The 23,619-nt window shown below is 41.5% G+C and overlaps 1 protein-coding gene across 10 annotated transcripts in view; it reads right to left on the minus strand.

The window, feature by feature from the left end:
- Positions 1-23,619, minus strand: part of THRB (thyroid hormone receptor beta) — a 285,137-nt gene that overhangs the window by 142,874 nt on the left and 118,644 nt on the right. For 6 of the 10 annotated variants that reach the window (XM_050938479.1, XM_050938475.1, XM_050938474.1 and 3 more), the window contains one exon: positions 9,072-9,163. The exons of the other annotated variants lie outside the window; for them this stretch is intronic. The gene's annotated coding sequence lies outside the window, so the exon portion shown is untranslated. The remainder of the gene's footprint in view (positions 1-9,071; positions 9,164-23,619) is intronic. 10 annotated transcript variants of the gene reach the window in all.

Here is a 23,619-nt window from a genome sequence, read left to right on the forward strand (position 1 = left end):
CAGCTGGTGGAGAGGTGCAGCCAGAGGGCCGCCAGCCCCTTACACATTCAAGAATTAGCATGCTGTCTGTGTTGCAGGTATCTGAAGAAAAAATAATTTGGGATATAACCGATCTTTTCAAGGGAAATTAAAATTTTATCAGCATATTGATCCTGAAGATATAGGCCCCCGATCAACATTTCCTAACATGGGGATCTATAGGTAGGCATCTAAATCAATATTTTGCCACCTAACGCAAACTGGCTTCATTTTCAGAAGTGCTGATCACATACAAAACCCTCTGAAGTGAATGAGAGCAGAGGGTCTCAGCACCTTTGAAAATCAGGCCACTCTGATATAGATACTTAAAATACAGATTCAGGTTCCAACATCTAGGCATCAAGGTAGAAAATTTTGGCCGTAATGTCTAGTTCTGCCCACTGTTGGAAGTAATATTTCAAATGCCACAGGCATTCAAGGAACAGAGTGTATCCTCATTTTGTATGCGGAGCTGTTTTGCATTGTTTGAAGACTCCATGACAACTAATAAATGCAATATAAATCACTCCCTGTAAGGTCTCTCAATTCACTTTGGTAATGGTAATCATGGAGAGTGTGACGCTAGGCTTGAATGTCCACAATCTTTTCTATAGCTCCTGCATTGTTGAAAATATTCAAGCCTAGGGGGCATATTCTCCAAGATTACCATAATCAAAGACCAGTATGGGTGTCTTCCTGTCTTTTATATAAACAGCTTATTACTGAAGTAATTATATTTGATTTTTAGAGTGCTGCCTACCAATCACTGCTGTAAAAGCATAAGTCCCCACTGGCCCACCCCTTCAAAACTATAAGTTGCATCCATACATCCCTGTCTCCAACTTTCAAAAGCAAGTAAGAGGGCTTGATTTTCCAGGTGTGCAAACATGCCTACTAAAATGCATGGGTGTTTTGCTTCCTAAAAATACTGTATGATTTGATTCATACACTAGCAAAAGACCTAGATGAAAGGAGAGACAGGAGAAGAAGAGAAAGAAAAATTAGAAAACCCTTCTCCGTTCCACAGTCCGAGGATAAATCCTGACATTTAGGCCAGACAGGAAACAGATTTTAAAAAATGGTAGAAATAAAACATGACTACAGAAATATTAGTACTCTCACTGTTAAACTGAGCATGGTAAATTACCACTCTGGTTCTCACCAATGCATATTTTTCATGTACAACTATCTATTTGAGCTTACATGCATATATAATTTGTTATATAAATTTAGGCACCTGTATTTTAAATTAGATCCCCAAATGTGCCTTTACTTATCCACAAGAGATGTCCTGCCCAGGCAGCACAGAATATGGCTCCACATAGTGCAACAATATGTTTCAACCCTACAATGGGGAAATCCCCACCTGATGTGAAAATGCAGTATTTACTGTTACCATTGGCTCCTGTGCTGCAAAAGACAAGCTGCCAGGTTTTGTGCTGTGGTCACCTCTCCTCTCCAAACTGGACCAAGACTGAGATTATCATATCATTCCTTGTGCTGTATTTTAGGTATGTGAGATAGCTAATACTTTTGCTGTCAGCCTAGTCTGGCTTTAAAGGCACATGTTTGAATTGCTTATTTTTATAGGCAAAAGATGTCAAGCATCATTTTGTTGGTTCATTTATTTCTCCCTTCCTGGACAACTAAGGACTCCAGGGAAGCACTGGAAAGCAAGGTGTGGTGTACCCAGCCTCAGATGAATTAAAGTAATCAAAGTCTTGCCCACCTCTGCTTTCTACAGTGAGATGACATTTTAATCACCCTTTTAGCAGATGTGACAGATGTAAGACCTGGGAATTCAAAAGGCTATTCTGAAAATATGCCAGACGTATGGACTTTCGGAACAATAAGTGTTAATGGATTTCCTGAGGAATCCCCAAGGAGAAATTAGTACAAATTCCCAAACTCAGGTTATGCAAAAACCCAGCCTTTTGAAGCTACGCCCTGAGGAGAGGGTCATTTTCTGCTGATTACTTATTACTGAAGGCCAAGATCAAAGGCCTAAGCTGTACAAAGAAACAGGTGATCTGCCCAGCCATTGTCCTGGTTTGGATTTAAGATAGATATGCACTTGGAAAACCCAGTTGTGGGTTTTGAAGGACTAAAACCTACCAGAGCCCTAGGCTGGAGTTGGGGGTGACCTCAAGGTAAGTTTTTTAGCATGTGTGTAGGAACTTCTTTTGTTGTTGTTTTTTTGTTTTGTTTTGTTTTCTCTGTAATGTTTTTATCTTAAGAATAATATGCATGGTTAGAAGGAGCTATATAGTAACTTATACCTGTGGGCAATATGCTTGGAAGGATTGATTCCTCTTGGATACTGGCCCAGGGGATACATATTGCCCCCTCCCCCCCCACACCAAATGACTCCATTTGAATTTTGGCTAACACAGTCTCTTACAGGCCTGAAGCTAACTCATGGGACCTGATTCACCCCTTCTGCTTTTAAAGCCATAATATCACTCCTCAAAAGTAATACAGAATATCTGACAGGTCACCTATAACCAGCATCCCAACCCTTCCTGATCTGTATAGAAATCTGTGATGTAGGTAGAGTGAAGGCTTTTACACCAGGAATTTTAACCCAGATTTTACAACATGCAAGCATTCGATGAGGTTTCATGATATGGGGCTTAATTATAATTTCAGCAGTCCCAGAACTTCTCCATCCAATGAATTCTCCCCACTGACTACCATCTTCTGTCCGTACTAGCGATCCAATGGCTCTGCACCCAGGAGGTTGCAGCATGACATGTGGACAGTGGTTTGGGGTGTTAATGGCTCAGGATGAATATTAGATGCCATCGGCAGACTGGCTGTTTGACTCTCTTCCTTTGACGATTCAGTCACACAGTTAACTCACTGAGGCTGGAGGTGGAGCTGGTATTTCCACTTCCGCACTGGGCTTCAGTGGGTAGAGTAGGCAATCCCAGGCAAAGTGAGCCAGCTGGTCACAGATGAGACAGTTTTTCCCCACCAGTCCTGGGGCTTTTGAGAAATGGTTTCCATCCCCCCTGAGTGTCCTCTGATCCCTTTCCATTCCTATTAGGTTTTCTATCAAACCCAAACTAACTATCCACACTAATGCTAAATAATTGATGGAGGTGATCTCTTCGGGACTAAGTGCACATCCTGTGTCTCACTAGATGAAAGGATGCTGTCAATAGAGGTTTCTGACTCTAAATACAAAGGAATCTGGTTGATGCACACTTCAAGGTGCATAAAAATGAACTGGCCACCTGCTCCCTAAGTATTATACTTCAAGAAAACAAACTCAAGAAGATTTATTAAAATATTATTAAAACAGTATCCAGGCAAATGTAAATCTGTGTTCTGGGCACCTTCCAAAAAGTTGGGTTTTAATTCAATGCATCCTAATGACTGTGAAGGAATTATGTTCTTAAATGTCCCAATCGGATACTCAGACTGACGCTTGCAAATCGCAAGTGTCTCTTTAATGTGTCTCCTGCAGCTCTTTGGAGCACATGATATTAAAACACTGTGATTTAATTATTAACCACTCAAAGTTATTAACCAATCAGGATGCTTTTACTATGTTATTAGCCAAGTGTAGCTGATAAACTATTAATACTTGGTCAGTCATTTTGCTGTCAGAATTAAACATACACTAAACATTTCCCCGTCACACTGTTTAAATATGACTAGATAGTACTATAATAAATGAAACAATGAATTCACACTTCTATGGCTCTTTTGGGTAATATTGATCGCTAATTTGACTCCTGAACCACTCAAGTCTGAGTATCACTGGTCCAAATGATTGGCCAGATAGATTTCTATCAATAGTTCTCAAGCTTTTAAGGTGTGCTGCTTCAATCCAGCTGCCAAGCATGTGCACTAAGCCAAAAATCTCATGTGGAATTTTGCTTCATTAAGATGTTTGTGTGTACACAACAAAGTTCATTAATAAACAAAGCAAATGGGTCATATATATATAGTGATGCAGTAGTAGGTGGCACTCTTTTTCCTGTGTCAATGTTAAGCCCATGCTCTGTCCAGTATATAGCATTAGTGGTACTGTGAAGGACTGCAGGGCTCTTTCAGATGGAATGTAAACCTTAGCCCCTGACTTCTTGAGGTAACTGAAGATCCAATGGAATATTTCATAAGAATAGAGGTGCTAATCCTGTTATCTTGGCCAGTACACAGTAGGTAATGCAACTGCTCTGCCTAAATAACATCACCCTGCAGTTTCATATGAATACTGTTGAGAGTTGCTGTGAGCGGTTTTACACAGTTGCTACATTAATAGCCAGAGGTATGTAAATATGGACATATAGGGAAATATATAATGGTGTAATACAAAGGCTTTATTGGCATGAGTTTGGCATGTGTGCATTAATCATGATTGGAGAGGCCAGGTGTGAGTTATGTAGGTCATCTCAAATAAGTGCTAATAATATCTTTGTTCCACATCACAGAATTATGTGTTCTATATAAGCTACATATAGTCTTGGCAACTTACAATTCAACATATCCTTCAATGGATTTACTACCTTGCTGAGTGAATTCCATTGAGCTCCAGTAAATAAGACACCACTTTCCTTCAGAACAGGTGGAGTTTTAAGACTCCATGACTAACAGTGCCAAAAAACTATTTTACAAATATTTTAGACCATTTAAAAAGATTTGATTGGGATTATTTTTCTTATCCTTACACCTGTAAATCAAGGTTCCCCTTGTTACCATGAATCCTACAGAATAAAGCTTGCAGGGAGAGAAATTTGGATACTGATAAATGTAAAACACCTCTAGAAATACCTAAAATGGCTTATCTACACTTAAAAATGTCATCATGTATAGCTTGATATTACACCACGCCATCATGTACTAACTTGTGAATTTTAGAAAAGTTTATCATTCTTATAGTATTAATGTTGGCGTGGCTGTAAAGATGTGTCTGTGTGACCATGCATGTGCGGAATGGACATAAAACATTTAATAAAAATAATTTGAACTAGAAATTATTTTTTAAGATTTTCTCCCCCTACATATTTGGGTGTTTATTTATGTTCATGAAACATGGATTGAAAGTTCTCTGCTTGGCTACCAATCAGGAGCAGCGAAAACTTCCCTGAACTGTTCCACCAATGGGCCACAATCTTGCCTTGGAGGAAGCATTTCTTGAAGAGAGGCCATTCAGTTTCCATAGCTCAGATTGCCAACAAGGACTCCAATCAGTGTCAATGGCAGCCAAGATTTTTGTGATGTAGTTGATTGTCCACTGGAAACCAGGCAAAGACCAGATTGCACTAAGCTCATTTCATATGGACACCTGAATGGTGAATGGTAACAATTTTTGATCACTACTGATCTGGTCTACATTCAAGCTTAGGAATTTTGAACTTCCATTGTTCTTTTATGCAGTTCAAAAGGGAAAGGGCACTGTGATACTGATGTGGGTAGATATAAAAATGTGTTTTTAAAAATTTCACTTTCCCTTTTATTTTCAGTTCTGTTGTGCTGTGCTTAGAGTTTATTTCAACTTCTGTTTATAGTGCTTTTGTGTGGGGCCCAGGCTTCACACCCATCTCACTCTCCTCCTCACTCTATGTTGACAAGCCAAAGTTTCTATTTTCTGTCTCTTTTTTAAATTATTTTGAGAATCAGAGAATGAGGCACAACATGGCTGCACAAGAAGAAAAATTGAGAGATTTGTAAATTGTCTCAGCATTTTGAAAAACGTGTGAATGACCAATGACCGAATACCATAGACTAGCTTTGGATGTGAGGCTTCAAAAGGAGTATTGTACCTTCACTCCACAGCCAACCATGATAAAATGTACCTGATACAACAAAAAGGGTAGAATTATTGACACATTTAGTGGCAAATAATACTGACTTTAAGAACGATCTGTTACCTTTCATTATCTAGTAATGCTTGAAGTAACAGGCTTGATAATGAATAATTAAATTTTTGAATGACTGACAAGGAATTTTTCCAAATTAATTTTTTTCTTTTTACTATTTCTTTTAAAAAAACTCTTGCAAATTTGAAATGGAAGAGTGTTTATACACACTGAGTTCTTACTGCAATATTGCTCATGAGCACCTAACAGCTGGCATTTGTTACGAAGTCATATAAAAATACACATGGACTTTTCAAAAGGTAAAATACCACAAACAAACAAAAAACAAACAAACAAACAGGGCAGGTCAAATGTTTGGTCTATCAGCTCCAAAAGAGTCACTTAGTAGCTTTTTTTCTATTTTTCAAACCATGGACTATAAGTATCACTACAGAGATCATGTAATGACTAAAAATTTTTTACAGTTTTACAAAGGATTAAAAATGGAAGTAGAAAGTCAGTATGCACTGACTCCCCACTGATTCGTTGACTCACCATATGTTCCTTTTCTAGTCTATTCTGTTCCATATAGATTCTTATACTGTGCTCATCACTGCTGTATTTGAGTGCCTTCCAGCAGCGTATTAAACAATTTGACTGCATGTCTGTCACAAAGGTTTGTTCTTTCATCCTCTCCTCATGGGGAGAACTGTGTGAAGTGGAGTGTTTTGGTCTGGAATTTTTTTTACAACACTCCCTACCCTCTAAACCCACCCCAGTATGTTTATGTTAGAGAAAGTAAAGTCAGAGAAATGCAACTTGCACTTGGAGTGGAAGGTGGTGAGGGTTGATTCTTAGTTCCTATTGAAGCTCATGTCACATTGGTGGGCTGGTGCCTGAGAAAGTTCTGTCTCTTGTTCTACAGTGAAACCAGCTCTAAGGACCACTTCCGTTAGGCTACTCATCTTAAATGGTCGCTTTACAGTATAAAAGTTTTTTTTAGGATGCCTTTGTTTAAAGGCCATTGTTAGGCCAATGAACTTTGCTAGTCTCTTGATAAATTCTTAATGATAGGAAAGAAGATGAAGCCTGTTTTAAGATGCAGTGTTTGAACAATGTTAGAACATACACTTTACTTCTGAAAATACTTTCTTTTTTAAAACAGAAGCTAGACCAGCATCGCCAGAGGATGCAGTCCACAAAGGCTCTACTATGCATGATGTGTCAAGGCCAAAAAGCTATAAGTGGAGGAATGTGATGCCCTAGACACAAAAGGATTTAGAGACCTTCAGTTAAAATGTACCAGGGTAATCAAAGAAGGCCATTAAATCAGAGATATGAGCCAGCATTAAGTTTGAAGTAAGAAGACCCTAGAGGTGAAGAAGGGTATGGGTAAGTTAGAAGGAAAATGAATCAGTGACCTACATGAAATATCTCCATTGGTGGATGAAAACAGAGCAACTTAAACAAACAATGTCTCCTGCTCTTTAGTTGTACCTAACTTTATTACCAGATTAAATGAACAGCAATGGTACACTGATGCTTCAAAACCACACCTAACTAGCAAGTAAATACCCATTATTGGCAATTCTGAAAGTTAGCTATTGATTTCTCAGTCACAGTACAAAGAAATTAAATTAGATAATACTTAGTCCTGCCAGGAGTGCTGGGGACGGGACTAAATGACCTCTCAAGGTCCTTTCCAGTCCTACGATTCTATGATAATGAATATTAAAACAAATCTAGGCTGCTGACTTCTCATTACAACAACAAAAGTTGTGGCATTTGTTGTTGTTTTTGTTGTTCACTGAAAGACACCAGGACAAGTTTGCAGTGTCAGGGAATTTAGTGACAATAGGGTTCTCCAGCACTCTGGCTATTCAGTAAATGTATGACCTTTCCTTTTTTTGTCTTCTGTTCAAAGACAGTCTTTTGTGATTAATGAACAAGATACACACAGTCTAGACAAACAGACAAATGTAACAATTTAATCAGTGAATACCAACTAATTCAGGACAAACAATAATATTAAGTACTGTTGCTGTTTCATTTTATCCCCAAACGAAGCAACTGTAATCTGAATACTGCTTTAATTTAATAAAATTTAAAATTGTTCTCCAGCTCAAATATCCTACCTGATTGTCTCAGGGAAGAAATTAATATAAATGTTTGTAAATTGATACTCCTGATGACCTTTTAGTGACATCCGAAGGTCTGAAATCAGATTAAAATACTGATAATCTTTTGGTGATCTCTGATGGCAAAATCAATTTCAATATTTTATCCTCAGTGACCAGTATGAATAATTGCACCATATTTCTAACTGAGTGGATACATTGAAATTAATTACATTATTCAGTCACTTCTTACTAGGGCCTGTATTATATCTGTCTTCACAAACTCACTTATACACACTTGTTATAATAAATATATAAAACATGAAAATTAGATTGACTATAAAGGGGTAGATGTAATGGCAGACAGAACAAAGCAATGTTAGTTTGCCAAGGGTGCTCTGCAGAAAATGTTATACAGACCCAGACTGCCTTAGCTTTTCCTAGTAAACTCTCCTGGGTACAGAAACATGGTTCTGCATCATCTTGGCTCCACCCTGCCCTGCCTAGTCCCTACTGTCTCCCTCTACATCAGGGATTCTCAGACTTTTGTACTGGTGACTCCTTTCACACAGCAAGCCTCTGAGTGCGACCCCCCTTGTACATTAAAAACATTTTATATATTTAACACCATTATAAATGCTGGAAGCAAAGCGGGGTTTGGGGTGGAGGCTGACAGCTCGCGACCCCCCATGTAATAACCTCGTGACCCCTGAGGGGTCCCGACCCCCAGTTTGAGAACCCCTTCTCTACATAGACCCCTGACCAGCACCGAGGTCTCCATGGGATCAGAGGGCAAAGGGAATGCTGCCACAGAGATGGCTGAGTTTGGGATGAAGAAAGAACTGCACATGGAGGATCTTCTCTACATGTGAATCTGAGGGGCACAATCCCCTTTGAATTACAACATGGTTAAAATTGATAGTGTTGACAAGAACTATATAGTAACATGACGAAGGCTTTAACACAGGTATGGAGCACAATGGCTTGCTAACCGTACAAAATTTAATCATGCTCCAACCATGTCAGGGGACAAACAGTAACAGTTGGTAAACAGTTATTTTGTCAGGTGTAAGAACCCTTAGACAAAAACACAGTAAAAAAAAAATGCACGTCAGCCCAAACTTACAAGAACTGCTCTCCCTCTCTCTCTCTTCTTTGGAACAAAACTATGTCATCATCCAGGAGATAAAGGTCTTCATTTGGATTTACATAAAAGTCCTTAAAGAGAACAGAAGGTATGTTGTTCAGAAACGTTAGGAAGACCTATTTTAGATTGAGTATATGTCTATATTTATTCAGCACTTCATAAGAAGTTAAAGTTATGGAGCTGGTCAGCAGTTATTTTTCTCCACGGACAATTTTAATTTTTCAGCAGCAATTCAAATACTGAGAAATTTCAATTTGGAACTGCTGCCACAGTGCCCCATGAAATTTGTAGTTTGGGTGTGTTATGTGCTCATTTTCCTCAATAGGCCAAGCTTCCTGGTCAGACTACATCTCCCACAATGCACCATGGGTTCCCATCTTGGAGAGAGAGTTTTCAGCTGAAATTTTTCAGTTTTGGTCCACATGTTTTTGATTTCTCATTTTAAAAAAATCATTTTTTTTCCATCAGACAGCAGACATTTCCCCCCCCCCCAAAAAAAAATCATTTGGTCAGACCTCCAATTTTTGCAGCAAAAAACAGTTTAGCTGAAAAATGTTCCATCTAAACAGCCAGAAGCTGGGACTGAACAACAGAAATGGGTCACTCAATAAATTTCCTTCTTCTTTTTCATTCCCTCTGAAGCACATGGCACCAGCTACTCACAGAAAAAAAGGATACTGGGCTAGATGAGTCATTGGCCTGACCCACTATGGCCATTCTTATGTTTTGATGTGATGTTCAATTAGCCCTAGATGGCAACCATATTTAATAATTTATCAGACAAGCAGATATATTATTCAATGGCAAAATCTATATTAATGCAGAGTTAAGGTTGCTTGGCGGTATGTCATTCTCTTGCAGAATGCTGAACTGAGCAAAACTCTGAAAACCAGGAAATGCATGGTTAAAGTTGCCTGTACAACCTTAACTCTGCCCTCTTACAGCAATGCCCCAAAATGCCCCATTCACCCACATACCTTTTTGCCAACCCCACAGTTGCTGAAACATATAAGCTCTTCACTTCCTTTTCCAATCACTCTCATTCACAGGATTCCATCTAATACAGGGGTCCCCAACGCAGTGCCCGTGGATGCCATGGAACCCGTGGGGGCATCTAAATGCACTTGCGTCCTGGCCAGCGGTGGAGCATCTGCCGAAATGCCACCAAATTTCTGCAGCATTTCGGCAGTGACGCCTCTCGATGACATCACTTGCATCATTGAGAGGCGTCGCCACCGAAATGCTGCAGAAATTCGGCAGCATTTCGGCAGATGCTCCACCACCACCACAGTCCTCCTTCTGGCGCCCGCCAGATGAAAAGGTTGAGGACCACTGATCTAACACTATTAAATAACAAAAAGAACAGTGAAGTTATTTGTGTTAACAGGACACATTGGGGCACTGCTAAAAGAGGGCAGAGTTAAGGTTGTATTTTGACTCACACCACAGCAATAGTTCGCTTGCTAGTTCTACACACATGGAGACACAAACCCTAGAAACTTTTTGAAAAATGGCTATTTTTTCCAGGGCTTATATTTCTGGAGTCCTTGGCACAAATGACCGCACAAGCGGGTCAATAACTCTGCTCTGCATCCAAACAAGGTGTTGCTAATTTTAAGAAAATCTGTGAATCTGTGGGGATTTTAGAGCATTTTGAAATGTCATCCTTTAAACAAAAAGGATAGAGGGACCGTGGAGGGAACAGGCTCTTCTACACATCCATCTGCAGCAAAGCAGGCTCTGAAAGATGTGAAGTGGCCCATTCATTCCAATGTGATGTTCTCAGCTGAGTGAGAACACTCCAAGAACAATATCTCTGAGGGCAAGTCTACATGACAAAATTAAGTTGACATAAGTTATGTCAACGTACAGCCACCGCAGTAACTGAATCACTTTTACACGTCCACACTATGCTTCTTGTGTCGGCATCCTCATCTCGAGCGCTTGCGGGGCATTGCGGGACAGTTTCTGAAAGGCAGCAACAGTCAATGTAAGCAACACTGTGTCTACACTGACACTGTATTAACCGAACTACATCAACTTAAGAGCTATGATTCTCGTGAAGGTGAAGTTATTAAGTAGGTATATAGTGAGTGAATGACTGGTGAGAGCTATATTTTAGTGTAGGTGCTTACAGAGTTAGATTGACATAAGTTGCCTTAAGTCGACCTAACTCTGTAATGTAGACCAGGCCTGAGATATGAGAACTGCTCCATTCCTGCCAGAGGGTGTTCCCATCCCCCTCTTGAGTGCTTCAGAGCTTGCGACATGCGCAAAGTATGCCCATTCTCAACTCCCCACCCAAAGGGGCAGGTCTTCCCCAGATCCTGGCTCACATGGGGGCAAGGAAGGGGTTCTCTCAGACCTTTCTTGCTGCATTCTCAAATCCCTCTCTCCATATTTCCACACTCCTCTGCCCCAATGCCTCTCTCTTTCCAGAAAGCAATCACATCTTTTTTCCCAAAAAAACTTTGATTACATTCCCCACCAAACTAAAATTGCCATCCACAAATCACAAATTGCAGCAACTTCCAGCCACTTGGTTCAAAATTCCTTTTGACCTAGGTGGGGGCTTCCGATTAAGTTATCCTTAGTTATATTAATTGAAGGATGAAGTCACAGCCATCAGGATGTCTGTGCTTTATCCAAGCATTAGTACCTCTCAGTTTAACAGTACACAACAGCAGAAGGAAAACAGTTTTTTTAGGGGGAGGAATAGGGGTTGTAGCTTGGGATCCCTTAGGAAGGTCAAGTGACCCCAAGTTTGGAAAGCTAAACGATACCCAACACCTTCATGAGTGACACCAAATTTCAATGCAATCCAATTAACCATTCAGATTTGGAAGCAAAAGAGACAAGCTTTCAAGCACATTAAATGGTTGGAATGGAAACCCTCAAGCCATTCTTCTGTATTGGCACATGCACAGTGTAAAAATGTACATTTTCTTAAATTCCCTTCTCAATTTGGGTCCCCCAAAGATTCAGAGGGTGCCAGGTATTACCTCGGATAAAAATTGGTTGATTGAGATCATTTTGACCAACATCACATCAACAGTTTGATCCCTAGCTCAGGGGAGGAGGGAATCCACCTACAAACAATTTTTTTTAAGATAGCTATATTACTAATTATAATTATTATTTTAGGGCATATATCTCCAGAACCCCAGGCCCAAATGACTCCAGACTTGGATCACTAACCCTACCCTGCACTCTCCTGAGGCACACCACATGTTAAAGAAATTCAAATAAGCATATTGATTTAGGAAGACTTAGAAAGATATACCTTTAAAAAGATGTCATGACAAAATATGAAGTACAGTTGCTCATTATGGTCCTGTCTACACTATAAACTTTGGTCAACGAAAGTTACTTTGGCATAAAGTTGCTGCAGTTAGTATATCACGTGGTTCCTTGTGTTGGCATTGTGCATATTTATCAGGAGTACTCGTGTTGATGCATCATAGGAAGGCATCTCAGTGTGCAACCCACCACTGCTGTCTTTTGGGAAGTTCTGGCAATGCATGGTTGGGCAGAAGTGAGTCAAGCAGGGGTGACTGGGAGCAAGGGGTCATCTTCCCAGCATGCAACTATCTATATCACACAATTTTTGCACCTTCTTAAAAAAATCCCTCAAATCCACATGAGCCTCCTTGCTGTCCGTCATGTCTGACAAAATCATGGAGACTGCATGGCTCTGCACTACTGTCATAAGAGTTCCAAGCACAGGACATACAATCCTCCGGTATTTGCAAAGCCGTAAGAAAAACCAAAATCAGCAAGGAACATGATGATTTCTTGGAGGACAGATTGCTGTGGGATATAGAGAGAACCGTTTCAAGGTTGCTGCTGGCATTTACAGAGCAACTGCAGATGGTGGAGTGCCACTTCTGATCCCGAGAAATGAGCATTGACTGGTAGGATCACATCGTAATGCAGGCATGGGATGATGTGCACTGAGTGCAGAACTTGCAGAACACGCAAGGCCATGTTCCTGGATCTGTGTGTTGAGCTGGCCCCAGCCTGCCAGCGCAGGAATACAGAATGAGAGCTGCACTGGCAGTGGAGAAGCCAGTGGTGATCGCACTGTGGAAAATTGTAACACTGAATTGGGAAATCATTTGGAGTTGAAAACTCCACTGTGGGAGGCTGTTGTCATGCAAGTGTGCCAGGCCATTAATTGTCTCCTGCTATGCAGGACTCTTGACAATGTGCAGGACAAAGTGGATGGATTTGCAGCAATAGGGTTCCTGAACTACAATGAGCAATAGACAGCACACACATCCCTATTTTGGCACCAGACCACCTTGCCACAGAGTACACGCACAGAAAGAGCTACTTTTCTATGGTTATGCAAGCATTGGTGGATCACTGAGGATGCTTCACCAACATCAGCATTGGCTGGTTGGGGAAGGTGCATGACGCTCACATCTTAAAGAAAACAGGACTCTTCAGAAAGCTACGAGCAGGGTCTTTATTTTGTAACTGGTGAACTACCATTCACACGTTGAAATGCCAACTGTGATCCTGGGCGACCCAGTCTCTCTCTTGCTCCCCAGCTCATGAAGCCATACACCAGCCATTTTGACAGCATCAAGGAAAAAGATTCAATTATCAGCTCGGCAGGTACAGAATGACAGTTGAATGTGATTTTGGTAGACTGAAGGGATGCTGGCATTGTTTACTCACAAGATTGGATCTCAGTGAAAAACAACAACAATGGTTATAGCTGCCTGTGGTGTCCTGCATAGTATCTGTGGAAAAAAAGGGAGAAAAGTTGCTGCCAGGATGGAGGTGGAGTGGTTGTCTGCTGAGTTTGAACAGACAGATACAAAGGCTATTAGAGGACCTTAATGGGGAGCTATACGGCTGAGGGACGCTTTGAAAGAGCACTTCAACAGTGAGTCCCAGTAATGCATTGTGGTGTTTTGTGCTCTACCTGTCCCTGCTGTTCTGGGGCCTGTTAGGAACTGTGTATTTATGTATACCTATGAATATAACACTGTTAATGCACCTATTAATTTTGTGGTGCTTGCTGTAGATTTATGATTATTACATTATCACTTATCTGATGAGTTGTGTCACATTGTACAGCTACAAGTAAGTAGGTACCTTCTGAACTGCCAGGCACTCTGCAGAATATGTTGTGAACTAATAAAGATGAATTATTTTCCAATTAATAGCATTTTATTCAATAACAAAACCAGTGTAAAGAAAAGTCTATGCAATTTAAAAGCAAATACATTAAAAATGTAATATATTAATGGAACTGAACTTAACAAGGGGAAATAACATTCATATCCATTTTACCTACACATACAGCACCTATAGCTTTCACAGGCCCATATATGTGACACTGTGGTTTTCCTTAGCGTCCCCCAGAGTGGAATGGTAAGGGTAGGGGTGTGGACCCTGGAAAGTAGAAGGAGATATAGGGAGGTGCTGTAGTGGAGTTCTCCATGGATTGCAAAGAGAGGCAAGTCTGTGACTGTTGAACTGTAAGTCTGCAAGAGTCCGCAGCATCTGTGTTTGTTTCCGGAGAAGCCCCATGATGTCCTGTGAATCTCCCTCTCCTTTTCCTGATGGAACTTCTGGGCTGATCTCCTCCCTGCCCTTTCCTTCTTCAGGCTGCCTGCGATGTTCACCCTCCAGGCCCTTTCCTCCCCAGCTCCTCCTTATCTAGCCCAGGCGTTCCGTGGATGTGGAGGAGGAACCCCTGAAGACTGTTACAGCAACAGATGCAGATAAAACACAGAGGTACCATTGTCAATAGTGACAACAGTAAGTGAAAGTTACGGTTCAGAACTCCCTTCCCTTGCTACCATAACATTCTAAACAAGACAAGACTTGCATATTGACACTTCTGCTTCAGGGTTCTTGTGCCGGGCACCACTCACAGCTGGTGAGTATAGCCCACCAGGGGTGAGGGAAATGCGGAAGAAATTGTTTGGTTGCATGAAACTAGTATAGGGCAATGGCACTGGATAGTGGCACCATTTTCCATAGGGGGTGGTTTTAGCTGGTATCTCCCTCCTGGCAGCAGCAGAGGCAGAGAGAGCACAGCTGCTGCTGGTGGCATCCCAAAGCTGTCTGGTCCCATATGCTGCTAGCCTGTGTACTGCGCTGGTGCCTGCTGAAGTTATCACAGACTGGTGTGGGGAAGTGTCCTACCAAAGAGGAAGAAATAAGGCTGCCATCCCTAGAAACCTTCGGCAGAGGATTACTGAGTACCTCCATGAAAGTGCATTGAGATATCTGAGGAGGATTCAAGGGACATCCCTGTGTACACAAAGTGCTCTGTGTGGCCCCATTTGCCTAATTCTACAAGGGAATGAAAAGCAGATAAAAACGTTGCCTCTCTCTTGTACCGCAACCTCCTATAGTATGAGTAAATTAACAAAAAGTCAATAGCTGTGTCCTGCTAAGTTGGGGGTGCCATCACTGTAACGGGAAAGAACTTTACAGACTTACCTGAAGTTCCTTCCCCTGCACTGGGCTCACCTGTGTTCGACTGCCGGGACTGACTGGACTGTGGAGGAGCCTCAAATAGGTCCTGCATAGCTTGAACCCCCGGTAGCATGTCCCTCATCCTCCTCCACCTCCTCATCCCCGCTGTTCATGCTAGTGGCCTGTGGCTCAGGCTCCTCTGAGGCATCCATGGTCGACTGTTCGCCTCCCTGGCCTTCTGATGTTGTGCCTGACACAGTTCCTTTGCTTTCACATGGCACTGTTGCTGGTTCCTGTGGTATCCCTTCTCCTGCATCCTTCATGCAATCTGCTCCTTGATGTCCACGTTTCTACAGCTGGTCTGTAGCTGTGCTTGCAGGTAGCTCTTCTTGCCTCCAAGCTGGAGCGTGTCTGGAAATGCAGCTGGCATAGTCAGCTGGGCAGTTGCACACAACAGTGGAGAGCTGCTAAAGTGTGCTTGCCACGCTGGACAAGCAGGAGAAGACATCTCAAAAATTTGCAGGACTTTAAAGGGTAGTGGAAGGCTTCTGGTTTCTGGGACCCCTAGTCAGTGGACCCGAGTAGTCAGTGCCAGGCATTGTGGAAGAGCTGCTGAAGGGCTGTTAGGGTTAAGATAAGTAACACAGCGTCTACACTCGATCAGCCTCAGTACATCGATCATGGCTCAATGCTGCTTGGGGAGGTTGTTATACCAATTATATTAGACCAGTAAAAACCAGCAGGATCTTATTAAAGGGGACAAGACAAAGATGCCACATTTATTATGATAATTTGATTTATGACTAATAACTAATATCTTAATTCTTATACACACACATTATACCTAATACCTATACACACACACACACACACACACATCCATCAGATGTTCTGCAGCTGCTGCATAGTTACCAGTCCTGAAGATAGCTTAAGTTCATAGCTTGATTTTGTAGCTTGGGTTCGTAGCTGGATCTCTGTTGGGCAGGCACTGATGTCCTTGCATGTTGGCAGCAGAATGTTACCCAGAGTCTCTCATCTCACCCTTCTTTTTTATAGGCTTTTAGTTTGGATTCAAAGTCTATAGGTCTTGCTGTGTCACGCTGCCTCTGGGTTTAGATTGATCACCCATCAATTGCAGGCGTGACTTTCAGCCTTGAACCTGGCTTTGATCTTCCTTCTGTTGTTCTGTTGTCCTTTTCTTTTTAGGGTGGATGCTTCTTACTTTGTTTAGGGCTGTTGTCTAGGTCTTCAGCCGTTGGTATTTGAACTTTATCTCATCAGGACAGGCTGGGGCTGGAGGTTGATTCCGTCATTCATACATACCTCATTCACACATCTAAACTAAACTAATAAGATTACAGCAGGGTTTGCAAAAATGAAGGTTGGAGGAAGCTTTTACAAAATGGAGTGAGTGTTTTAAAATGGGATTTGAATTACAATATGGAACAGAAGTTACAGTGTAGGCAAGTGTAGTGAATGGTGAACAGAAGTTACATTAATAAAGTGAACAATTAAAAACAATTTCATTTTCAGTTCTACAAGGTGGTGCAACTGCATTGTTGTAATGGGGCAACACAGTGGAAGACAAATTTAACTGTAGACACATGCATGACTAGGTTGACACAAGACAGCTTACATCAACCCAATTTTACACTGTAGATCAGGCCTATGGTTAAGTAGCTAACCACCTTTTTTCTGTTTAATTTCCCTTTAAAGCCACTTTTTCAGAATGGGAGAAATCAGAGTGATTTCAAGATAGCCATGCAAACATTTCTGGTGTGAATCTTCATGTGAATACATATTTAGGAGACTTGTACTTTCTACAAACAAAATATAAAAATCACTTCTATAAATGCTTGCGGAAAACAAAAGGAATTGTAAATACCATCAAAGCAAATTCATGTTTCTATTTTTTATCCTAATATAATGGTCAAATCATCTGACTGCGTAAAAGATAGCAAAGGGGAGGAATGGGGGACCCTGTAATCTGAATGAACTTCTGACTGATTGTTTGCAGTGTTGTTGTAGCCATGTTGGCTTCAGGATATTAAAGAGACAAGGTGGGTGAGGTAATTTCTTTTACTGGACCAACTGCTGTTGGTGAAAGAGGTAAACTATTGAGCTTACACAGAGTTCTTCAGCTCAAAAGCTTGTCTCTTTCATCAGCTGAAACTGGTCCAATAAAAGAAAATACCTCACTCACTCTGTCTCTCTTCAGAATGATGGCACTTAACCTTAACTACGAATTTTTTAAAGTAATTGCAGCCCTGAGTAAATTCCATCCTAATTTAACCACTGGCTTTCACCCTTTCTTCATTACTGAAATCCTATTTTCTTGCACAGAAGAAACTACTTACATTGGAAATGTGTATTCAATGCAGATTAAAAACAAAGGGCCACTGCCACATCGATGACACCACCTTGAATAATGTGACTGTTGTAAGCATGAATGCCCCAACCTCGAAGAGTTTGAGGCAGAGGCTTCAAACTACAATCAATCACACATATACAAAGCACACCTGGCTACTGTCACTCAGATGGCAGTACACAGGCATTTAGTGACACTCAAATGTTTTGTAAAGGGAACTGCAATGTGAATAGTTTTCAGAATAGCAGCCGTGATAGTCTGTATCAGCAAAAAGAACAAGGAGTACTTGTGGCACCTTAGAGACTAACAAATTTATTTGGGCATAAGCTTTTGATTAAGTGGGTTTTAGCCCACAAAAGCTTATGCCCAAATAAATTTGTTAGTCTCTAAGGTGCCACAAGTACTCCTCGTTCTTAATGTGAACAGTGTACAGAGAAATTGTGCAGCTAAACGGAAATTACTTCTGCTATCATAACATTTTATTAAATATATATTTTCACTCTTTTTATTTATTTATTTTTTTTTACAGGCATGCACACATTACCAGTATTACTGTTCATTATTTTAGGCATTAACTACTAGGACAAAGTATTTGAGATTATAAATGTAGAATGCAAAAGGATCCAATCCTGCCAAATGCAAAGCACCCTGTAAAATACTCGATTTCAACCAGCTAAAGGCACAGACAGAGGAAGGGACAAGTTGACCAAGTAGATAATTCTAGTTTCTATGAATCTACAGATTTTACAGGGACACTTCTTGTTGCATTAAAACCTGGTAATGGCAAGCAAATAGCCAGCAAAAATTCCAGGGAATCAAAATTAAAAATATAATGTAATTGAACAGTGTACTAGCTCATTAAAACAAAAAACAGGAAAATGCTAAATTCAACAGGGTGTGATCTGAAATTTATCAGAATATGTAATTATTCCTTAATAAGGTGAATGGATTTTCATTAATACCACACTCTCAATTGAAGCTGAACACATAATTTACTGTAAAATAATCAGGTTGCATTATGCAGATACATAGGTGCTTTTAAGCAACTCACTTAACCAAAGATGCAAGCCGTCATGTTTTAAAATATATATATTTGAAATATTTTATCATTTTAGTCTTTGAAATATTTACATAATTTTAGCATAACATTACAATAATTTAATTTATGCCACCACAATCCATTTTAAAACACATTGCCTTCCCAGAAAGAAAGAAATAAGGCCCAATTCACCACTGCATTACCCCACTTTTAGACTGATATAACTCCATTGATTGCAGCCTGTTGACCTGATCCAAAGCCCACTAAAGGCAACTTCAGGGGGCTTTGGATCGGGTAATATGCCCTGCACTGGCAAGAGAACAACCTGACAATATAATATTGATGGGGCTGTAAGTAGGGTTGCCAACTGTGTAATCACACAAACCCGAACATTCTTGTCCCGCCCCTTCTCCTGTCCCGCCCCTTCTGAGGCCCCAACCCCCTTGCTCACTCCATCCCCCCCTCCCTCTCTCACTCATTCTCCCCCATCCTCACTCACTTTCACCGGGCTGGGGAAGGGGGTTGGGGTGCGAGAGGGGGTGCGTACTCTGAGCTGTGGGGTGAGGCTGAAGTGTTCAAAGTATGGGAGGGGGCCCCGGGGTGAGCCTAGGGCAGGAGGTTGGGGTACAGGAAGGGTGAGGGCTCTGGGAGGAAGTTTGGGTGCGGGAGGGGGCTCAGGGCTGGGGCAGGGGGTTGCGATGTAGGAGGAGGTGTGGGATCTGGGAGGGAGTTTAGGTGAGGGAGGTGGCTCAGAGCTGGGGCAGGGACGTTGGGGTGTGGGAGGCAGTGTGGGGTGCAGGCTCTGGGAGGCACTTATCTTGAGCGGCTTCTGGAAGCTACCAGCATGTCCGGCTCCTAGGCTCAGGAGTGACCAGGTGGTTCCGCATGCTGCACCAGGTAGGCACCACCCCCGCAGCTCCCACTGGCCTCAGTTCCTGTCCAATAGGAGCTGCAGAGTCGATGCTCAGAGTGGGCATGGGGGCAGCATGCAGAAACCCCATGGCTGCCCCTGCGCTTAGGAGCCAGACATGCAGGACTTTTCCAGGAGCCACGCAGAGCCAGGGCAGGCAGGGAGCCTGCTTTAGCCCTACTCTGCGGCCGACTGACTTTTAGCTTGCTAAATCTCCCAGATTATTTTTAATAGTCACCGGGAGATTGAGGCTGATTCTGGTAGACTCTTGGCCAATTTGGGAGAGTTGGCAACCCTAACTGTAAGGGTGTCTCACCCTTAATGGCTGGAGAGCGTGAGGGAAGCCAACCCTGACTGCTAAAGGAGGCACATCTGTGTGCAGGGCTGGCGCTTCCATTAGGTGACCCTAGGCGGTCACCTAGGGCGCCAGGATTTGGGAGGCGGCATTTTGTGCGCTCCCCACGGGGCACACGGGAGCTTCCGATTCTGCTCCCGTCGCGCCACCAAAGAAGGACCTTCTACCGACGTGCCACGGAAAACAGCAGCAGGCAATTGAGCAGCTCAATGACTGCCGCTGTCGCCTGCGGCATTTCGGCAGAGGATCCTTCTTCGGCTGTGTGATAGGAGTGGAACCGGAAGCTCCCGTGCGCCCCCTGGGGAGCACACAAAAAAATGCCATCTGCCGAATTCGGCCTAGGGTGCCAGAAACCCTGGCGCCGCTCCTGCCTGTGTGAAAGTAGCTGATTCCCTATAAAGAGCAGCAAGTGCACACTGGGGACAGTCTGGGCAAATCCAACCCTACCTTGAGAAGCTGTAGTTGGCTTGAGGAAGCAGAAGCTGCAGGGTGCAAGACTAGCTCTTGCAGAGATATTGAACTGTGCCCCACCTCTAGAAAAGAGAGCTAGGAATCTCCCCTGCCAACTACGGGGAGAGAGACACTGAACTGAAGCTGGGGCCTGAAGGGCCAGTATATATCTGATGACTAAATAAATTGGACCCCAAGAAGGGAAATATTTTAATTTCCTTTGGCCTGTGTTGCATTTGTTTAAGCAGAGACAGGGGGCCAAAGAGTGACCTCTGGCCATGAGAGAGCACTCAGCTGGTGGCTGACCCTGTTACAGGTGCTAAAACTGAAGTTAATGGAAGCTGCATTCATACTAGGGTAGATTTGGTACTGTGGTTCTAGTGAAGTTGTGCAAGGTGCAAGTCAATAAGTAATTTTGGCCTTTGTAGTATTACAGTACTCTATTGAGTAGTAATCAATTTTAGCAACACTGGTTTGAAAAAAGTTAGATATCTAATAAGCACAATTTTTTTAAAACAAGATAAGTTATCTAGACTTTGTAACTTTATCCCATATACCAAAAGTAGAATTAGTATGCATTATGGATTAATGGCACAGAGCATTTCACTTTTAAAATAAGCAGATTGTTTTTGAGAAATAAGAAAATGCATTTGAAAAATCACTGATGGGGTATAATTCTACTTCTTAAAACTTTAAAAAGAACAACATTAAAAAAAAATACCTGTGGATGTTTTAAGCTGAGATTTTATATGCCAGGTTTCTACTAGGAGTAGAGAGCAGTTTTAAATCCTTGCAAATCAGGATTTATAACTCCTGTACAGTAGCATAACAGAATCATTTTAATAAAAAGAAATCAAACTGTGATGAGTATTCTTGATGCAAGTTATTAGGACTGGTACGACGTGAAGTACAGTGAGGGTATTAAGTAGAGCACATATTTATTTAACTTTAAAAGTTTGTGACTTTCCTCATATGACCTTTCTGGCACATAGCCAGAGCTCCGCTCTTGTTGACATTTAATCTGAACATAATCCCTGAAATCTCTCCACTATTGCTGTGTTGCTGGGGAATGATTCTCGGGCAATGTACAGAAGCTTATGTTGGCAAGTTTTATTTTCAGCTTGTGGCTAGTCTCTCTTTTTCTCCCAGATGTTGCAAATGATTTGTTTTAATAAAAAAATGTGTCCCTTATTTATTATAGAAGAATGGCATCTAAAAATAGAAAACAAATCAGGAGAGAAGGTACAAACAGAAATAACTGTACCATTTCATTCCAGATGATTGTATTCTTATCGCTACAATAGTCTTTTAAAGGTGCAAACACAACACAAAGCTCATGAAAATTAAGACTGCCCAAGGAAACGAGCCAAAGTGACCAGAAACAGAATCAGATCTGTTTGAGAAAATATATTCACAATACCTTACAAAATAGTTTAATAGCTTTTCTATATGTTCTCCCTAAAGCCTCTAATCTGAGTGCCTTGTCTGAGGCCCAGTTCTGCACCAGAGGTTCTACATGGAGTCCTATTAACTTCCCACTGATATCAGTGCAAGATCAGGACCTTAGTGTGCAGAAGTAACAATTCCAATAGGAAACGTACACATTTAATTATCAGGTTTGCTCTTTGTGTGACAATGGAAAATTGTAAATATTGTATCTTTATAATGAAGAAATATTACTTAATACTCCAGTGAGCCAGCACACCTGGAAGCTATAGAGATGACTAGAGTTTTGTCACTAGTGCAGGGAGAGAGTCTCTAACTCAATGATTTTCATGTTTTTTTAAAATATATCCATGATTTTTTGCATTTCAGGATTTGTTTGCACAAGACTGGGGAAGCTTGTGGGTGAGGAGGATTGGATGGTAAAAGCTGAACAACATTAATAGAGGCTAAGAGAGAACATGACCTCTGTGACACCAAGGACTAGTCCAGTGGAGACTCAGGCTGAAATCCTCACTGCATTGAAGTCAATGGCAAAATTTCCATGGACTTCAGTGACACCACGATTTCACTCTAGTGAGAGCTCTAATTGCCCAAGTAATTATGAAGTTCTCCCTTCCCTAAGATATACAAAATTAAAAGGGAAGATAAAATAATCTCCCCCAAATACTGAATGTATAGCAAAGTTTCTATGGATCACGCATTTAAAGTAAAACCTGTTTTCCTTTTTAAATCAGTGACATACAACAAAGCCTTTCCCTAGCATCATACAAATGGCACCGGACTTTCCTCTCTGTATTTAAAACTCTTTCTACAAACAAAACTTTCCAGGAGCTGAATGTTGTGGGAGAAGAGGAAGCGTTCCAAAGCTTTTATAAACCCTTCTTTCTCTCCAAAGCCGATGGGATTAGCTGTAAAATATACTAATATTCAGTGTTCAGTTTGTAATGAAGAGGTGCTGGGACTCAAGCAATTTTTTTTACATTCACAACAGATGCAGCAAGCCCAGAGATGTCAGGGCTATGAACTGTCAAGCGTAGAGGTGCCTGGGCTCAGCCTCAGCCAGCCCTGGCACAAATTCAGCACTGCTTATATTCAGCAGCAAGACCAAAAACTCTTGAGTCTGTTTTCTAGGGTCATGTCATCTTGTCGTCACCACTTTCCTCTGGTCTAGGGTCCCTCTAGAGCTTTTCAATACTACTTTTTGTCAAAGGTCATCCGCTCCTTGTAAGCACTATGTGCTAATCAGTGGCCTGATCCCACTTCCGCTGATGCCAATCAACAGGCAGATAGTTGGATTAGGTCCCCAGTGAGTGAGAAGTTGCACCCAGGATTTGAACCTCAGCTCTTTAGTACAGCACGTATCATCACTAAGTCGCTGGGCTGCCATAATGAAACCCTTTTAAAGGAATATCTGAACAAGGAATTGATTAATTAAATGCAAACACTTTCCACATGTCAAGGAGGGAAAAACTTTGCAATTTTTTTCATAGCAATTTTTAGATGAAGACATGGGAG

The sequence above is a fragment of the Gopherus flavomarginatus genome, chromosome 2 (assembly GCF_025201925.1).
Source record: "Gopherus flavomarginatus isolate rGopFla2 chromosome 2, rGopFla2.mat.asm, whole genome shotgun sequence".
NCBI classification, from domain to species: Eukaryota; Metazoa; Chordata; order Testudines; family Testudinidae; genus Gopherus; species Gopherus flavomarginatus.